This window comes from Saccopteryx bilineata, chromosome 2, assembly GCF_036850765.1.
Source record: "Saccopteryx bilineata isolate mSacBil1 chromosome 2, mSacBil1_pri_phased_curated, whole genome shotgun sequence".
Lineage (NCBI taxonomy): Eukaryota > Metazoa > Chordata > Mammalia > Chiroptera > Emballonuridae > Saccopteryx > Saccopteryx bilineata.
In genome coordinates, this window is record NC_089491.1 from 20,028,601 (window position 1) to 20,044,112 (window position 15,512).

The window sequence follows — 15,512 nt, forward strand, 5'->3', positions numbered from 1 at the left end:
GGGGTCATTATGAAGTAAAATACGGGTGACTTGGCCACAAGCACTGTGATGCCCAGACAATAGATTTAATAACCGAGACGGGCCTGACCAGGCGGTGGCTCAGTGGATGGAACGTCGGACTGGAATGAGGAGGACTGGGGTTCGAGACCTCGAGGTCGCCAGCTTGAGCGCGGGCTCATCTGGTTTGAACAAAATTCCACCAGCTTGGTCCCAAGGTCGCTGGCTTGATCTGCTGAAGGCCCGCGGTCAAGGCACATATGGGAGTGCAATCAATGAACAACTAAGGTGTTGCAACACACGGTGAAAAAATAATGATTGATGCTTCTCATCTCTCCATTCCTGTCTGTCTGTCCCTGTCTATCCCTCTCTCTGACTCTTTCTCTGTCTCTGTAAAATAAATAAATAAATAAATAAATGAAACAGTAAAAAAAAAAAAAATAACCGAGATGGCTGCTAAGTGACCACAGGCGGGGAGCGTGTAGAGCGTAGATACAATGGATGAGTCATGCCCATGGTGGGACGGAGCTGGATGGCGCGAGATTTCATCAGTCCTCAGAACAGCCCACAACTTAATGAACTGTTTATTTCTGGGAGTTTCCATTTAATAGCTTCAGACCACTGTTGACCGTGGACCAGTAAAAGCAGGAAAAGTGGAAGCCCGGAGGAGGACCGCTGGAGTAGCCTGAAGCCGCTGTGTCAGCCTCGGCTGGGGAGGTTAGAAGACCTGTGGTCACAGCTCAGGAGCTGGGGCTTTGCGATCTGAGGAGCTCTTTCCACCTTCCCTAAGAACGTCGCTACTCCGTGCATCCCTTCCACACACGTCGTCAGTGCCAGCATGGTGCCCGGCCCCAGACCAGGCGCCAGTTTATGATCCCGCATGGCATGTACCGCGGCTCTGCCTGGCTGATGCAGAATCAGCCGTGGTTAGTGTGTGTTTGGAACACGCCTTTCCAAAGCACTCTGGAGCTTCCCTGGAGCCAGCTGTCTTTCTGGGGAGTATATGGAAAATACAGGTACCAGATGCACGGAGGACAAGCAGAACTGCAGAAGAAAATTTCTGCCCCAGCGGAAATGTCTAAGTTCCCTGGAGTCTGTTTCAGACCTCCTTCTCTTACACTCCACACTGTCTCCCTGGGTGACTTAACTCCCATGGCTGCAAATGTCATCTTCTTGCCAATGACCATATATATATGGTCATTATATAATATAATAATCTAGATATCCAGCTTTGACTTTCTTCTAAAACCCAACCTTCTGTATTCAGTAGACTCCAGGCTCTATCCATTAGTTCTTGCTGAGACCTTGCAATGGGAGATTGGCACTCAACATCTAGTGCCGTGACTTTTGAGGGGATTTTTTTCCCACCATAACCCAGAGGGAGAAATATTCTAGTTTGCAAACTAAGATGCACACACACACACACACACACATCCCTAAGACAAAAGTTTCATGTTTCATTATATTAAGTAATAGTTGCTTTTACTATTTGTGACTGAAGGGGAAAAAAATCTCTCTGTGACCACCTGAATTGATTTTATGATGCTTTCATGAGTTGTAACTCACAATTTGCAAAATACCATTCTAATGTGACCTTCCCCGCTCTAGAAATTGGGAAACTAAAGATAGACTTTGGTTTAGTCTCTTGCAGCGTGGGCTCTAGAATAGTTTCATCTGAGACGGACAAGGTTTAGGAACACTTGTCCCTTCTGCAGCAAGCCCAGCTGTGGAAGCGGTCGGGTTTTCTGCAGCTGTTTCTGCAGAGGTGCCCGTGTTCAGACACTAGCTCAGCAGGTGTGGCAAGTCTGGGTGTAGGGAGAGGAGCATCCATTCTGCTGACTCGGTCTGTTGCAGATTTCCATTGGTTCTAGAACTGGCAGCGGCAGCGGCTTCCTGATTGTCACCGTTTCCTGTTCAAAACAGCAGTGTTGTGGCTCCTGAGGGGGCAGCTTCCTGGCTGCAAGATTATTACAGAGATAGCAGCTACCCAAGCAGCCCGGTTCCTGGGAGAGGGGTTAGAGGTTGCTTCTGAGAGCTCAAGCCAGATCCTGTTTCTTCGGCCCTCTTGACAATTCTATAAGCCATCTAATACCCTGGGATAAATGCCTTCCTGCTGAACAAGCCAGGGTGAAGTCTGTTTCCTGTAACAATCTCAACATGTGCAAAACCGACTTCATGATATCCCAAATTTGTCATCATGCCTACGTTCTAACTCTCAAAGTCTATGTGAGTTTCACATGACCCTTCTCTCCTATTTCCCATCCAATCCACATCTGTCCAGTTCTCCAGTCCCAGCCACCATCATCTCATGGGCATTTACTCTTATCACCTCCTAACTTTCTTCTCACAAACTCCATCTCCAAACAGCAATAACAACCCTCCAATGCTCTTGGGCTTGAGAGTAATAACCATTTACCCAGCTCTCACATGTTGTACACTTTTCTCGTTCTCACTCATTTAATCCTCAAAACAGCTCTCCGAAGTAGACATTATCATTCCCACTCAGCAGACAATGACACCAAGATTCAGAGACACTGAGTAGCATGGCCAACATCACACAGCCAATGGGTGGTACAGCTGGGACTCCAGCCCTGGTTTCTGAGCATCCACCTTCCAACAGTTCATGTTCCAGTCACTACAAACATAGGCCTCCTAAAATCTGAGGTCTCTAAACTAGCACCCTCTCCATTTAGATCCCGCCTTTTCCTTGAGCTTCATGACACCCCCCACCTCCTGGTGCTCCTTGCTCAGATCACACTGAATGGCTCCCGATTCCTCAGACCTTCTGCGCTGCAACTCCCCACCAGGTGTTGGCAGATGTTCTTCCGTCTGCCTGGAATACTTGTTTCACTCACTTTGGCCCGGTTAACTGCTATCATTGTTCTGATCTGCTCAGAGAACTCTTCTGATTCTTGTGGCTTGCTGACTTAAAGAAAAAGGAAATTTTCAGAAAATAAAACTCACTGCTTCCCCCCAAGAGTTTGGAAGGAAAAAAGACAAACCCTCAGTTAGTATACTGAACCCTTGAAGAGCCCAGGGTCGTATATCCTCATTGCTATCCCTATCTCTATGGGATCGCTGGATGCTATCCTATTCATTTTGTAGGCAGGAATATTAACCCCAGAGAGTTTCAATCAAATTTTAGTGCACCTTACAATCAACTGAAAGACTTCGTTAAGTCCTCAGGTCACCCCTCAAGCCAATTAAGTTAGAATCTCAGGGTTAGATCCCAGGCATCAGGATGACTTTAACATCCCCCCCCCCAACTTTAAGCTAAGTTTGAAAGCCAGTGGTTTAAATCCTTGCTATCCAAATTGCGTCCTGGTCCAGCAGCCCAGGACCTCACACCCACCCAGACCTATTAAAGCAGAACCTCCATTTTAATAAGTTCCACCTCAGTTTAATAAGAAACTCACAGACACCCACACCCTATGAAAGCTCAACCTGGATTCTGTCTGCTCGGCCCTCTTAACAATTCTATCGGCCATTTTAATTTCTGAGGGACACTGATTTTGGTGACTTTCCCTGCAAAGTAGAGAGGACTGCACTGAATCCAACCTGGCTCTGGAGACGGGTTCTCCCTCTTCTTTGGCTGCTTTATGCAAATGTGACAGTCCAGACACTGCCCGGGGCATCCTGAAGTCGCCATGATGGTATTCATTTGCAACTATCATCACTGAGTTTGTTAAGTTGCTCTTGGTCCGGCTCTCTCCTTTGGGAATCTTAGGCAAGATCTGGAACAGGTTCTGGCCAATATGTTGAAAGCTTCGGATAGAGTCCGGAGTGGGTTATGTACTTTCCCTGTGGCTGAGGAAAGACAGAAAACAAGTCTGGGGGCGGCAGATGGGAAAAGACAGTTTGGGAACTTGAGTTTGAATCCTAGCTCAGGCAATTGCTTACATTAGGATCTTGATGAGCCACAAACACCCTCTAAACTTAAATTTCCACAGCTGTAAAAATGAGAAGCATCATCTGACCCCAAGTCACGGAAAAAACAAACACACAATAAGGTTGAAAGTGTACAAATGGGCGGTATTTTTACATTGATATTCAGTATCCTCGGAGGAGCCCGGCTGTGTCAGGAAGGAACAGGCAAACAAATCAACAGCAGGTGTGAGAGGAATGAAGCTTCCACAAACTCACCGAATCTGACTCCTACCTGCATCCGGAAAGAATAGCCGCTGGACCACCAGAAGTGTATGTGAGGCCAATGTGCCCAAGAGGCTTTCGTGCTTCTGTACCTCTGGGAAAACAGGCCTGGTTGAGCCGACTGCATATTGAAAGATGGAGCACTGGGGATCCTACCCCTGCCTCCTTCTCGGCAGCACTGGTCACACTGGAGCGCTGGCGTTTTCGTGTCTCTTTTCCACTGAGAGTGGAGCACCATGGAGGCGAGAATCTGCCTCTGAACAGCAGCACCCTGACTAGTGTCTGGCACTAAGTCGATACTCAGGAAACCAGGACACTAGCAGCAAGACAGGGAATCACCAGCTGAGGGCATCAGCACAACTAGTGAAGAACACACAGGACCAAAGCCCCCTCCAGCTTCACCCCCAGAAGGCTGCCAGTGAAAACGAGCAGAGGTATTTCATCATCGCATCCCCTGGGCCGGCGGTACAGATGACATAATGGCCGTGACCGGTGACTTTGCCTTCTGCTGTCACAACTGGTTTCATTTGACCAGCTGGCTCGATGCACTCAGCATCAGGTGCAGAAGGAGTCAACGGAAGGAAGGCCCCAACCTGTCATGTGATCAACACGTCGAGATGAGGACAGAGCAAGAGAGCGTACAAGAGGGCTGAGTTCCCCCTGCCAAGGCGACATGGGGATGCTCCTGTGCACAGCCCTCGCTGGTGTCTGATCTTTTCCTGTTCCTCCGGCATTAACGAGGGTGTGTTTATTTAAATAGCTTTATCGGATATTAATCTAGACAGCTGCTAACACTTTCTGAATGCTTGCTCTCCGCATTGAAGCCTTCGATACTGTTCTAGTCTCACAAGCCCTTATGAGAAAGCTGGCCATTCCCACGCGGCAGCGGAGGAAACACGACCTTGAAGAAACGCATAAGCATGTCTGACTTGACGCAGCTTGGAGACAAAATGTAAATGATTGAAGTCTGACTCCCCAGCCGTGTCCCCGAAGGACCCCGAGCTGCCCTACTCTGAAACCACCTGACTCTGCCCACGCCGTTTCCTTTTGTCTGCCAGGTCCTCGCCCTCTCATCCCAGCTTGGTTAACTGACCTCGTTCATAACACATCAACTCAGAGATTTTATTATTTCTCAAAAGCCATTCCCAAGCTAAAGTAGGCATCCAACTCAGGTCCTGACATCCTCACTTCTAAACACTCATTCCTCGGTAGGTAGAATTGTCTGACTGTGTGTTTCCTTCCCTTGCTAGACTGTGCCCTTGTGGTGATAACAATGGTTATACATGGTACGCTTCTCCCACCAGGGTCTACCGCATAAAGTGAGGCTTGCTTCCAAATGATTTTGACCTGGTTCCCCATCTCTCACACCTTCCTCTAGACTCTGGAAGGGGCATGGCTACCTTGAGACCTTAACTACACCCTGAGCCTTCATGCCCGCTGCTCCAGAAATGCTGGCCACTTCTCCTCTCAGTCACTGTCAATAACTTAGTAGAAAGTCGTAAACTTAATGATACCGATCACTCTAGGCCCAGGTCCACATAGCCAGGAAGCCTCTCATTCCCCACAACCAGGGTGACCGAGGCCTTTCTGTGACTTAGAATCTTGGTCCAAACTTCCTGGTTCCAGAGTGAGAAAGAAGTGTGACCACCCCCAACCCAAAGTGCCAACTCACTTCCTGCCCAGGATTAACCACTTCCCAAAATAAGTGACAGTGTGAACATGAATTCCCTTCAGGGGAAAACCCCGCCTCCATCTACTAGGTTGTCATCTTACCCTATGACCCCGGCTTGACAATCACTCAACAGTCGGATATAGGTACCCTTCTCAAAGTTTATGTGACTCATCCTTATTGACTACCACCTTGTTGGTTTAGGACAGTTCTTAACACGCATTGGGCATTTGTTGAATAAATAAAAGACTGAATGAATAGCATCTTGGATGTCTGCATAGTCCTTTTTTAAAGTTTATTCTTAAATTACAGCTTATATTTAGTATTATTCTGTATTAGTGTCAGGTGTACAGCATGGTGGTTAGACACTCATATACTTGACAAAGTATTCCCCTGATATTTCCAGTACCCGCCTGGTACCCACCACACACAGTTATTACACTATTATTGACTCTATTCCCTAGGTTGTAATGTACATCCCTGTGACTATTTTGTAACTATCAATTTGTACTTTTTAATCCCTTCACCTTTTTCACTCATCTCCACAAACCTTCTCCCCTCTGGCAAACATATCAGTCTGTTTTCTGTATGCATAGTAATTTAGAGCCTACAAAATTATTTTTTCAAGTGACAGATGAGGGAAGTAAGCCTATCAGTCAGCTGGTAAGGCTCAGAGCTGGGGGTTCCTGGTATCCTGATTTCTTACCCATACTATATTATATTCTGGGATCAGCAAACTACAGCCTCTGGGGTTTCTATGTATTATGGTAAACAAAGTTTATTAGAACACAGCTCTGTCCACTCATTTACATATAGTTGATGGCTGCTTTTGTGCTATAATGACAACACATTGAATAGTTGTGCCAGAATTCAAGAGAGCCTGTATGGCCTGCAAAGCCTCAACATATTTACTGTTTGTTCCTTTATAGAACATGTTTTTTTTCAGTCTTGCTATATATGTTAAGGTACATATGCTTACATACCACACACACAATCCTGAATTCACCTACAAAGTGAATGGTTCGGCTACTACCTCTATCTGAACCTCTCAATACTGTCTGCTGTCAGAGGGGAGGGTCAAGTGTTTTAGAGTCGAGGGCAGAACATGCCTGTAGGCATTTGATGGTTGCCAGATGAAAGGGGGTTAGGAGGACAGGGGAATAAGGGGGAAAGGGTTAAGATGTACAGATGGCCAGTTCTGAAAACAGCCACAGCAACATAGAATACAGCATAGGAAATATAGTCAATAATGCAGTAACTATGTATGGTGTCAGATGAGCACGAGACTTACCAGGGTGATCTCTTCCCAAATTATATAAAATGTGTAATCACTATGTTGTACAGTTGAAACTAATATAATATCAAATTGTAACTAAAAAATTAAAATTAAAAGTAACATGTCTGTGAGTCATGCTAATGGATCCTTGTCTTGCCTTCGGTAAACTTGGGTGAGTTTCTCCTGGAATTCCGGACCTCCCTGTTTTAAGGTAAGAGGCCCTGACTTTATCTGAGCTGCTTTTGGAAGTCCTCGATGGGAATCTAAAGGTTAGGGCTTGAGAACCTAGGTTAAGGCAAGACAGTTTCTATGAGGGGATGCTTAGGCTTTGACCGTGGTAATATCTATCCTAATGTAGACAAAAAAAATAAAAATGGGGCCACGAACCAAACCTGACAAGCTCAGGGAAAGGCTGCACAATGGACTTGCAACTCCGAGACTAAAGGAAACACTCAGGATGGTCTGAATTAAACCTTTCTAACTAAAAGCAGTTTACGGTGGGTAGTCATGTCCTAGGGAGGTGTTCTCTCTCTAAACAAAGGTCAATGCTTACTTTTACTCAAGCCTGTCTGTTGTCTTTTGCATCTACTATTGATAGGATATCAATATAGTATACAATCAATAATATATGTATATATATGTGTGTGTGTTTTATTAGAACACAGCTCTGTCCACTCATTTATGTATAGTTGATGGCTGCATATATATATATACATATATATATGTATGTGTGTGTGTGTGTGTGTGTATATATATGATTGCTAGTGCACCATATGTAACCTATTTCCTAGATTGTCTTTAGCACCCCCTACCAGGAATGCAGAACTACTGAAGCCAGATGTTCCCATACTCCCTGAAGAGATGACTGGTGCCCAAAAGGCAATAAAGACCATAATGAGGTCAGAATACCATGAGAAGAAATTACGATTCTGGGAACCAGCCATCCTGCTTGATGAGTCTTACAATGCCAGGAACCAGCTATCCTGCTTTATGAATAACTGCACGTCCCCCATTATATTAATTTCACCTGAAAAAGTATACCGCTCACAAAAATTAGGGGATATTTTATCGCTTCGTATTCATTTTGAAATATCCCCTAATTTTTGTGATCAGTATATATAATCAACCCTCGCAACTGAGAGTGTAAGGCAGGTTTGGGACTGGGATGTGCCCCCTGTCTTCTCAAGTTGCCTGCAATCTTGATTAAAGACACCTGTTTCTCTCTCAGACCCGGCCTCTGCTAATAGGTTAATGCGGCAGTGGGGGAACCAAACCCCAGACCCCGTTGTACTCTGGTAACACTATAATGTACCTGCTTACATACCTTTGGAATGTAGGGGTCATCTTCTTCTCCCATCAGGCCAGACCTCCCACCAGAGTGGGAACCCACAGACTCCTCGTTGCCATTGCTATGCGAACCATGAACTCCTAACTGTCTTGTTCCTGCCTATGTCAAAGAAGTTTCAGTTGTACATTGTTACTGTTTACCCAATCCCAGAGATTTCCCAGCTTTGCTTTCTCCTGTCCCCTTATCTATCACCAATCAATTTTATGGAACCCCCTTACGTCTTCCCCTTTGATTCTGATGTATAAGATAAATGGTGGAATCACCGTTTTCTGGAGAACTTTCTCAATCCATTAAGACTTGGCTTCCCGGCAATTGTCAACAGTTTGGTTCAAATAAATTCATTAAAAAAAATCCTACAGGTTTGGAAGTTGTTTTACATCAACACTAACAAAGAAAGGAATGGCCTCAAAGGCAAGTTCACCAAATGCAGTAAGAGGGAATGGCTTGCAGTAAGAGGAGACAGAAGAACCATGAAAAACAGAATAATTTAAAATCACAACATGGCTCGGGGGTGAGAGCCCCACACACCCTTATAATGACCCAATTCAGATCAGTGGTAATATGGTGGCTGACACTGAACCACATTTCTTGTATTATTATTATTTAATCCTGATTATTTGAGTTAGAGGAAAAAGCTGCCAGGAGCTTTCTAACTCCAGAAATGTGAATTACCCTTTGAGCTTTTTGTTTTTTTAAAAAAAACAAAACCTTTTTGTTTTTGTTGGACCTTTTTGTTATACAAAACAAAGCAAAGATTTGGTGCTAAATAAAAGAGTTTTGAGATGTGAGAATTTGAACTTCTTTATAATACCAAAAAAGTTTTGTGGAAATGTCTCTTTCTAAAACATGGATTCACAATATACTGCTCCAGGAAAATTACTGTTTGCTCTTAGATGTGTATGGTTGTTGTTTTTTGTATTTTGTTTCTTGGTTGTTATTTTTTTTTCCAATCAGCTATCCAGGAGAGTTTGGAAACAGTGACTAGATGGTGACTGAAGCAACATGAAAATGTGCCTTTCATTTACACTAGTAAAGGAGACAAAAGCAAATTCTATGTGAATTATGGAACCCCATACCCGGCTATTTTCCAGGATAAATGATCCAGATTCCAGATATATACTATGAGATATGGGGTTGTATATAAGCATAAAGCCAAACCCAATATAGTAGGTAGTAGAATCATTTAGTGCCTGACCTGTGGTGGCGCAGTGGATAAAGCCTCGACCTGGAATACTGAGGTCGCTGGTTCAAAACCCTGGACTTGCCTGGTCAAGGCACATATGGAGTTGATGCTTCTTGTTCCTCCTCCCTTCACTCTATCTCCTCCCCTCCTCTTTAAAATGAATACATAAAAATCTTAAAAAAAATAAAACTAGAATCATTTAGCAATTCAATATGACAGGGTATCATTATTATTATTCCTCTTTGAATCACATGATAGGTACTTATGAAATACAGTATTTATTGATTTGAATAGAAGCTAAAATTGTAACTGCACAGAAACTTTATTTCTTTAATATGACTTTTCTCTTTTCTTTTCTTTTGGCTTACACTGACTGGCCTCACCCAGCACCCTAACTCACCTGCCTCCTTCTTTCTTGCACATCCACTCCCTTAATCATTAAGCCCTCAGGACAATGAGGTTCAGGTCAGCATCAAATCATCTTAGGAACAAATCCTCAGGTCTGTTAACTACAGAGACAGAATTTCAGTCAAACTAGAGATAACATCTAGGCCTTAGTTGTATTTCAGCACCGGACTCAGAAATGTGGAACAACCCCACTGACCACACACCCTCACAAAACCTGACAGAGAACACCATGGCTGCCATCAGGACCAGATGCACGGATCAACTACCCTAGACCCGACCAATCAGTAGAGACCATGGCCCTGACCATAAATGACCCTAACTAACTCCCTAGTCCCCTGTATAACCTACCCCTAGAAGACAGCATGGATTCCGGTCTTGAATCATTAGCTCACTTGTGACTCTGAGTTTGGCACCATTTCCTTAAACACTTATTTCCTTTGCTGCAAGCTTATGTTGGCATGTGACTGGGCTTTGATGCATGAAGGCGAACAAAGCCCTTTAATTCAGTAACAGAATCACCTTTAAAAGAAAACTTTTTATATTAAATTTTTCCTTTTAGTTTCATCTCTTTTCCAACTGAAATATTCTATTCAAGTACTCATTATAGGAGATGTGGGATTTCAATCTGAATATTGAAACATACAAGAAAGCTAAACGCTGCATTAAAAAAGACATTATTGTCCTCATTTTATGGATGTAAAGAAACTGAGAATCAGAGATGAAAGCCACCAAGCTAACAAATAAATAGGAAAACCAAGACTCTAACCCAGATTTCCAGCAACCAAATTAATTTTCCTTCTATTTCCACATCTCTTCCTCTGTACGCAAAGAAATTAAATCTCCACAGAGTATAGACACATCTCTTATCCCCAAAATAGCTCCAAAAATGATCAGGCTTATGGTATTTTAGAAATACAGGTAAAAAAAAAATGAAATATCAAAATGATCATTTTGCTGTTCTATTGCAGATAGTGAATTGAACTAGCCCATAGGAAATGCAAGGTAAGTATCGCAGTCCTATGCGCTTTTATAGAGCTTAAAAACTAATGTGGAAAATAAGTTATTTATAACCAAAACATCCCGATGAAAGTATAAAATGATACATTAAAATGCTCAATAAATGCAATAGTATCAGCTAATAATAATAGCTGACTTGTAATCTACATAAACTAAGTGCCACATACTAGCTTAAATGCTTTTACATCCAAATGACTCTTTTAATCTTCTCAGGTATACTATGAGGTGGGTCTTCTGGACATCTCCAACTTAAAATACAGTGTGTCCATAAAGTCATGGTGCACTTTTGACCGGTCACAGGAAAGCAACAAAAGACGATAGAAATGTGAAATCTGCACCAAATAAAAGGAAAACCCTCCCAGTTTCTGTAGGATGATGTGGCAGCATGTACACATGCGCAGATGATGATATAACACCATGTATACAACGGAGCAGCCCACAGCCATGCCAGTTGAGATGTGGACGGTACAGAGGAAAGTTCAATGTGTTCTGTGGCTCGCTAAATTCGAATCCGTGACCAAAGTGCAACATGAATATCGGCGCGTTTATAACGAAGCGCCACCACATAGGAATAACATTACTCGGTGGGATAAGCAGTTAAAGGAAACTGGCAGTTTGGTGGAGAAACCCCGTTCTGGTAGGCCATCAGTCAGTGACAAATCTGTAGAGGCCATATGGGATAGCTACTTAAAGAGCCCTAAAAAATCTGTGTGTGAGACCACATCGAACTGCACTGAATAGGTGTGAAACTGGGAGAGTTTCCCTTTTATTTGGTGCAGATTTCACATTTCTATCGTCTTTTGTTGCTTTCCTGTGACCGGTCAAAAGTGCACCATGACTTTACGGACACACTGTATATGGAAATGAAGCCCTGAGAGATTAATCAACACCAAAGCCTGTCGTGAGAGTGTCTAAGGGAGAGAGCTCTTGTGGTCACTGTGGGATGTGACTTTGGAGGACCTCACCCCCGGCACAGCAGGATGAAGACCCACAGGAGAAATTAGCCACACAGACGTGGTGGTGCTGAGGGGAAGCCCAGTCTTTCAAGGGAGTAAGGAATGATGCAAGCATGGCTAAGGCCCAGCAGGAAGATAGAGGGGAGTGAAATGTTGCCAAAAAAAAAAAGTCCCAGGGCCAGATAAGCAGAATAAAGAAGGATGCTTAAATTGTCTTATGAAAACTGTACCTTTACAAAAAGTATCTTGCCTTAACAGACTTTTTAAAATTCTTTGCGAAAAAAAGAGGGGTTTTATCTTAAAATGCTAAAAATTACACATCAAAAAAGTAAGGCCCTGGCCGGTTGGCTCAGTGGTAGAGCGTCGGCCTGGTGTGCAGAGGTCCCGGGTTCGATTCCCGGCCAGGGCACACAGGAGAAGCGCCCATCTGCTTCTCCACCCCTCCCCCTCTCCTTCCTCTCTGTCTCTCTCTTCCCCTCCCACAGCCGAGGCTCCATTGGAGCAGAGATGGCCCAGGCGCTGGGGATGGCTCCTTGGCCTCTGCCCCAGGCGCCAGAGTGACTCTGGTCGCAACAGAGCGATGCCCCGGAGAGGCAGAGCATCGCCCCCTGGTGGGCAGAGCCTCGCCCCTGGTGGGCGTGCCAGGTGGATCCCGGTCGGGCGCATGCAGGAGTCTGTCTGACTGTCTCTCCCCGTTTCCAGCTTCAGAAAAATACAAAAAAAAAAAAAAAAAGTAAAAGTATCCCTTGATATGACTGTTAAAATATGGGTGTGCCAGGGAACAGGAGGACACAATAAACAGCAAGTCCTTTCTCTCTCCATGTTCTGGAACAAACCACAAGTTAAAGCAAAGACTAAGACAGATGGGAAATTAAAATATTAACTGTGTGATGGTGGAAGGTCAAGTGGGAGGATGCCACTCCGTTTGAGAGCCAACTGGGCCAGCCTTGCCAGCCGAACCCCAGAGCCGGGCAGACTTCCCAGTCATAGCATCGCCGAGTCCTGGACAAGGACAGGGATCTCCCACGCGGAAGAAAAAGAGAGGCATTGACAGGAACATGCCCACTGTGTTCTTTTCAGATAAGTCGCTCCACCATCCTTGCGGCAGACCAAACCAAAGAGCACAGAGAGACATGAAGTTATGCTAACTGAGCACCCTTCATGTGGAAGAAACATCTGGACAAGAAAAGTATTCCTCACTGACACTCATGATTCTTTTAAATATTTCACACTAAGAAACAAGGGAAACATATTTACCAAGATGCCTACAATGAAAACCATACTCAGTGATGAAATATTAAATGTTTTCCCCTGGTTGGTAACAAGACAAGAATATCCATTGTCACCACTTTCATGCAACACTGAACTGAAGGTCCTTGCCAGAGCTATAAGAAAAGAAAAAGAAATAAACTGTACAAAGATCAGAAAAGAAGTGAAACTGCCCTTATTAGTAGATAATATAAATATTATACTTTAAAAATTACAAAGGGTCTACAAATGAATTTTTCAAGGTTGTTGCATATATATTTCTGTATACTATGAACAATTAGAAGACAAAAATTCAGAAAAATATAACATGTACAGTAGTATTCAAAAATATCTAATACTGAGGAAAAACTAAAGAAAGCTATAAAAGAACTTTAGACTAAAAATTATAAGATATTGCTTAAAAAAATTGAAGACCTAAACAAACAGATGTTTCAGGTATATAAACTGCGCGTCTTAATATAAATATATTATGATGTGAATTCTCCCCAAATTGATCTATAATATGAAAGCTATTCTAACTTAAATCCTGTAGGTACTTGTGCCTGGAAATTGACAAACTGATTATAAAATTTATTTGAAAATGCAAAGAAACGGTAATTGACAAGATCTCCTCAAAGGAAATGAGCAAGTTGCAAAATTTACACTATGAGATTTAAATTTACTATAAAGTTAAGATACTCAGTGCAGTGTGGTCTAACAATAGATCCACACACATATGATTGCTTGAATAGTGATGCAAACCTCTGTAGAGAAAAAATATTCTTTTTAATAAATGATGCTGGAACAATTGTATGAAAATGAACTTTTACCCTTACCTTGCACTATATATATAAAAATTTATTTGAGATGGACCATTAACCTAAATGTAAATAATAAAGCAATATAGCTACTGCAATAAAATATGAAAAGATGTTTTCATGATCTTGAGGTAGACAAAAATGTTTTCTTTAAGATATAAAATATACAACTATAAAGAAATGATAAATTGGTACTCATTTAAATTAAGAACTTCTGTTCATCAAGACATCATTATAAAAGTGAATAGAAAAGCCACAGATAATTTGGAAAGATGTTTGCTACATATTTTGAGAAAGGATTCACATTCACAATGTGAATAAAAACACCTATAAATCAATTAATCTTTAAGTGGGCAAATTAATTGCTAAATGGGCAAAAGAATTAAACAGGACTTAAAAAAAAGAGAATGCTCATATGGCCAATAAGGATATGAGAAGGTGTTTGGTATCATTGGTAATCAGGGAAATGGAAATTAAAACCACAATAAGATCCCACATGCACCCAAGTTACTAAAATTAAAATGACTGACAGCAAGTGTCAGTGAGGATGTGAAGCAACTAAAAAGCTGATAAATCACTGGTGGAAGTGAAAATGGTACAATCACTTTTGAAAACTGTTTGGCAATATCTACTAAACCTGAACATATGCTTGCCTTATGACCCAACCATTCCACTCCCAGGCATATTCCTAAGAGAATTGAGGTCATATATTCACAAAAAGGCAGGTAGAAGAATTTAGCAGCTTTATTCATAATATTCCTAAAGTGAAAACAACTCAAATGTCCATCAACAGAAGAATGAATAAATAAATAGTGGTATATTTATACAATGAAATACTAGACAGAAACAAATGAGATATAGTATGCAACAACAAAGGGAGGAAAGCCACACACAATAATATAACTGGGTCTTTTTTTTTTTTTTTTAATAAATTTTTATTAATGGTAATGGGATGACATTAATAAATCAGGGTACATATATTCAAAGAAAACATGTCTAGGTTATTTTGTCATCAAATTATTTTGCAAACCCCTCGCCCAAAGTCAGATTATCCTCCGTCACCCTCTATCTAGTTCTCTGTGCCCCTCCCCCTCCCCCTAACTCTCTCCCTCCCTCCCTCCCATGTCCTCCCTCCCCCCCCACCCTTGGTAACCACCACACTCTTGTCCATGTCTCTTAGTCTCATTTTTATGTTCCACCAATGTATGGAATCATGTAGTTCTTGTTTTTTTCTGATTTACTTATTTCACTCCTTATAATGATATAACTGGGTCTTAAAGACATTTTGTTAAGCAAAAGAAGGCAGACAGAAAAGAGTGTGTTCCACTTGATTGCATTTGATGAATGGAATACTGTCATGCACGATTGCATTTATCTAATGTTCAGAACGGGTGAAACGAATCTGTGTTGATAGAAGTAAAATAGAGAAGACTTGACTTGGGG